This window comes from Cynoglossus semilaevis, chromosome 20 (assembly GCF_000523025.1).
Source record: "Cynoglossus semilaevis isolate Cse_v1.0 chromosome 20, Cse_v1.0, whole genome shotgun sequence".
NCBI classification, from domain to species: domain Eukaryota; kingdom Metazoa; phylum Chordata; class Actinopteri; order Pleuronectiformes; family Cynoglossidae; genus Cynoglossus; species Cynoglossus semilaevis.
Genome location: NC_024326.1, coordinates 12,614,063 through 12,619,756, shown reverse-complemented (window position 1 = coordinate 12,619,756; position 5,694 = coordinate 12,614,063). Strand labels below are relative to the sequence as shown.

At 43.9% G+C, this 5,694-nt stretch overlaps 1 protein-coding gene across 6 annotated transcripts in view; it reads right to left on the bottom strand.

Moving 5' to 3' along the window:
* The window catches only part of astn1 (astrotactin 1), a 173,484-nt gene that overhangs the window by 17,653 nt on the left and 150,137 nt on the right, over positions 1 to 5,694 (bottom strand). The gene's annotated exons all lie outside the window — the stretch shown is intronic.

Here is a 5,694-nt window from a genome sequence, read left to right as displayed (position 1 = left end):
GAAACTTTGTGCTTAATGCAGATTTTCTTTCTCCCTTTCATTTCCTATAAAAAGGCTGGGAGTTTTCACATTATCATTTCGCACGACTTCTTGGCTGTGAGCAAACGCTGGCAATTTAAAAGCTAAAGCACCAATTAGGGAATAGGCTTGTTGTGCAAGCAGCCTGTGATGGAATACAAGCCAGGATCGGGAGCCCTGGGACGTTGCGTCCTCCCCCGCCCCCCCCTCAACCCTCCGTCCCCCAGATTGCACTCCAGCTTAGCGACGCGTACCACCTAATGACGGCGAGGCCATTTTTTTCTAATACGTGGCGAGCCCCGCACCTCTGTGCAGTAATGTCTCCGTTTTACGAGGCCTCTCTCCTCTGCACACTCATTCCTCCGTCTGTAATCAGAGTAACAGATGAACGTGTCTGTGAGTAATATGTTATTCACTTTCCATTTAGCTTCAAATTCACTCTGGGCCATTTCTGTGGGGGTGTGTGTGTGCCTTTAATAAAGGTTATTCTGTCCATGTGCAGATATTTGAAAAGGCTCATACGTGATATGGCGCGACGCGGCGGCAGACGCTGACAGCTACACCCGCTCATTTTTCCACTGTGACATTTCAAACACAGACAAAACAACATGTGGATAAATGAGTCGACAGCACAAAGTGACAAATGCCAGTGTGAATAATCTAACAACGACAGACTTTCACGTTGTTCGCGGTGGTGCGCAGGCACACACGGTCATGAGTGTGTGTGTGTGTGTGAGTCTAAAACCACTACATTATGGTAAACAAAGACAAATGGGCCGTCAAAGTGAGCCTGAAGGAGAAAAAAAACACAGACAGTGTTCATGTTTTCTCCTCATCTCCTCTTCAGCCAACAGAAAATGGGAATATTTATGTCTCATTTGTAATTCTCCTACTGGAAACAACTGCGTGTCTGTGCATCAGGACTAAACAGGAGGTGAACCCTGTGATCACATCACTGACACCACTCCACTGATCAGAGCTGCACATGAGCAGACGAGCCCAGTTAACCCTGCGTGTTCACACTCCTCGACCTGCCTGAGGAGCAGCGGACTGCTGGAGGTTCTGGGAGCACAACTGCAGTACTGCAGTGTGTATTGGTATTTATCAGTGTTTGCAGTTGTTACACTTTTACTGAAGTCTCCTCTCGTCAGTGTTTTACTCGCCAAAGTACACTAAATAGAACTTTGAGTACTTTCTTTCAGTACCTATTTAAAGTGTTTTCCGCCTCCTTAAAATGTGCACACGTATGCAGGCATGAACATTTAGGGAGACCATTACCGTCTGACAGAGTCAGGTGCTCTAAAAGTAAAGTGATGATAAGACAAAAACACAGTGAAGAAAAAAAACAAACTCTGCATTCTCCTCCTGCTTCTGTCCTCTCCAGAAATAACATTTCTGATCTAATATTTTCTGCCTAATTTAATTTAGTTTGGACAACGGGGAAAAGCACGGAGTACTGCTGTGTACTGCTGTGTACTGCTGTGTACTGCTGTGTACTGCTGTGTGTATGAATGTAAGTCTGATCACTTCTGCTTGTATAAACATTTCCAGCAGAGAATTTATGCTTAAATCATGAGTTTAGCTTTGAAGCTAACCCGGCTGTGGAAATAAGCAGCAACAGACGTGGAGTAGAGTCGGACTCGGACTCCCGACCATCTTCAGTTCAATCATTTATCCACTGGAGAAAATAATCAACGTCTTCCAGCCTTGTTATTTTTTCTTTTTGTCTTTGATTCATCTACTGTTTCAAACTAAACACATACAAATACTATTCATGTGTGTACTCTCCACTCGTGTGTGTGTACTCTCCACTCGTGTGTGTACTCTCCTGGTGTGTGTACTCCAGTGTTAAAAGTAATCTCTCATTAATATTTTATAAAATGTCATCCATGTTTTATTTGCACTTTAATCATGTATTATTTACCAGTCGTTTACTTCTCTTTAACCAGTTGTTCATCATCAGGATCATGTGAGGAGCTTCAGCCAATCACAGGGCTGAACACAAGACTGATGACCGTTCACACTCACATCTATACACTTACACACACACAAACACACAAACATAGACAAAACAAAACTTGCAAACTCAATACAGAAAGATCAGGGGTTCGAACATGTGACCTTCTTGCTGTAAGGCACAAGCATTAACCGCCCGTCCACCGTACAGCTCTTTGTCTTATACATGTTAGTCCAGGGATTATAACCACTGTCCTAGCCCACGAGCCACAGGTTCAGACCCCTGTTGGTCAAAGTCATTTTGACAGTAACCTGGTAAATAAAGAGAGGGAAGAAATGAGGAAAACCTCATCCGTCTTCGTGTCCCTCCAGCTCTGGAGTCCAACAACGCAATTTCCTCACGTTAGCGCGTGGAGAAGGTTATTGTTTTGAAATACTTTTCCACCAACAGACCGGTTCAGTCGGGTTCTTAAAGTAATCTTTACTGCGACCTGAGGGCGAGTCCACCCCCCCCCCCCGGTGGTTCAGTGGTGTCTGTGCATTGAAAGACCACAACAAATAAACTATCTCCATGTCGTAAAAAAAAAACTTTTCTCTTCACTGTGTACACACGACAGATGCATGATGGGAAACTGGCAGCGTGTGCACATATCAGCTCATGTGCTTATCTGTGGGTTTGTCGATACGAAGCCAGAGAGAAGGTTCTGCTTTGACCCGTTCTCTGCCAAGTGGAATGACTCATCGTCTGTGTAACACACAGCAGATGGCGCTCAGACCGAGTCCTATCATATTTTTACATGCAGCCCTTCCTCCCACGCTCCTCACCCAGCACTGACTCACCCAAGTCAATTCTCCTGCTTACAAAACAACTATTTGGACTTTTCAGACTTTTATTTTGAAGGACGACTTGTCTGATTTAACTCTTTTTTATCTTTTTTATAAAACTCGTCACTCAGGTGACTGCGGCAGCTTTGACAAATTTTTTTTTTTTAATCCTTGACACATGTTGAGTAGAGAAGTTGGAGCAAACATGATTTTTTTGTTTAACCTTTTAAACCAAAATCTGTCAACATTTTTGCAGCTGTGAAGCAGGTTTTGATGGAGCGCCAAAAAAATGTGTCTTTTAAAAGTGAAAGTAAAAAAAAACAAAACAAAAACTAGAACATGAGTTCAGGTCCTGGTGTCAAAGTCACTCTGCAAAATTCTAAAAAGAAAGAATTCTCTGATGGAAACACAGCATGGACTCAGTCTGAGGGAATGTAGGAAACTCACTCTTTTTTTTTCAGTTTGTCTCAGAACTTTTCCTCTAACCCTCATATTAGTGTGAAACAGAACTCTCCTCAGCTGTCACCTCTTCATCATCATTCCGTCACAGTTCATCTGCATCTCTGTTAAATATGGCTCATTAAACTAATAGTTCTTTTCACTGATTTAACACCGTGACACCATCAGCAACAGCTTTATTTATGCTTCAGAACCCTAAACGTCTCACGAAGGGTTTGGTGGGTCTCCCTCTCTGACCGCTAGATGGTAGTATTGGAGCACTAGACGTGTTATCACAGTGCCATAGAACACCGTTCTGTTCAGCAGAGATGAAGATGACACGGTGAAGGAGTGCATTCATTATCCGTGAATGATGTGACAGTCTTAAAAACCACTGCACCAAATACAGCTTTTAATGCATTTCCCCTGAATGAGTCCTTTCTCACATCTGTTCTGCAGAAGAAGAAAAAGAAGGAGAATGAGGGGAAACCGTAGGGTCACTGCAGGAGTTCTGGGTCCATAACATGTGACGGCCACTGCTCTAGATGGACACGGTGGAACAGTGGTGAGTGCTCTGACTTTACATCTAAACCATCACCTGTTTGATTCCCAGTGGTCTTTCTGTATGAAGTTTACATGCCAGTGTGTTCCTGGTTCCTTGTGTGAATTCTTGATCGGTTCCAGGCTCTCCTCAGACCTGGTGGTCTGTGAGTCAGAGGGGACAGTGGAGACACAGGCGTGCAGCACTCCGCTGAGTGTCAGCCGTTTTGTTATCGGTTGCCGTATGATTTGAGTTGGCATCAGTTCCGGCCCTGCTGCGCTGTGGAACCGATCACCAGCACAGCTGTGATATTATCTCTTCTACCACAATGATTTCATCACAGTTTTACAAATTTTGAGTACAACATTACACCCCCTCTGAAAGACCCCCCCCCCCCCCCCCCCCTTCAGTCATTTTACTTTGTTTTAAATGGAAGCCAGCAGCCAGCATTGGAACCAATCAACACTGGACAGATCTTGGAGTATTTCAGACGTGCACAAAGTAAATGTGTGCACGTTTGAAATATCTCATCAGACGCACATTTGATGATTAATGAAACACAGCAGCAAAGGTACGGCTTTGTTCCTGTACGACACTAAAGACGGGGCGTTTCAAAGAGCGAATTAATTCTCCTTCAGATGAAGACGTTTGGGGTTTATGAAAAAGAGACGAGATGAAGTGTGAACATCCACGATGTTGATGTGAGATTACAGAAAGTTAGAGACAAAAATACTGTGTCGTGTTGAGAATGTCACTCAGTTGGATTTTTCAGGAGCATCAAAAACACAACCAGGTGATCACATTTATGGATATATATATATTTTCATTTTATCCCCACAATTTTGGAATCAAGTTGCTAGCTGGATTGGAAGGTTCAGTGGGCCGAATTTGACCCGCGGGCCACTAGTTGATAATCCCTGATGAAATGGATCCATCCATGGCTGGATGTGTAGAAAGGTGAGTTTTTGGGTTTGATAATGGATATGTCCTGGCACCTCAGCACTATTTAGAAGTTCTCCTGACAGGTTCCGTCTCTGTTAGCATTAGGACACAACGTTAGCATCAGGAGACGTCGCCACGTGTCCCGGCCGTCCACACCAGATCTGACAGAACTCCACAGAGCTTAGAGCAGTATGTGGAGCAAACAGTGTTTGTCTGAGGGCTGATTAAAGCTGCCAGCTGTGGACTGAGAGGCCATTAGTTCCAGCTCCATCCCCAGACACTGACAGCTCTAACAATGCTGTCTGTCTCTGTCTCTCTGTCTGTCTTAGCGTGTCTCTGAACATGTTCATCCACTCCACCTCCCTAACCTTTCACGTGCTCCCACTGTTTGCTGCCTTTTCGTACAATAGCGGTCTCTGCATGGGATTCCTGGTTCACAGTTAGCGTAGTGCGGCGCACAGAACACGAACATCCCCGTAAATGTCACAAGCCAAGTGAATTTGATGTGAACTTTGGAAATGTCAGAAAAAATAGCATGTTTCCATCATGGAAACTGCAGAACAGCTTACAGTTTTCACATGTCAAACAAAGAAAAATACTGAAGAAGAAGAAGAACTGAAAGTAAGGCTCGGAAAATAAACTCAAGTTTTTTTCTTTTTCTTCTGCGTGTCATTGTTATCTTCTTCTAACGCACCGCTCCAAAAATGGGCGCGGAATTATGGAGAGGAAACACAGCTGTATCCTCACTCCTGGGAACGACTCCTCGGTTCGTTTTGTTTGGTAAAACAAACCTTAGGTAGCTCAGGGGGACGTGTTTTTAATTCCAGGTAAGGTACTGTAATTAAAGCAGTTGAGGAGAATAAATAGGTTTTGGGAATGAGGGTGGGCTCTGGCAGAAAATGAGAAAAAAACAAAAAAACATTACTGCTGTGTGGGAACTGTGAAACCACCCGCATTAAATATCCTTTCTACCA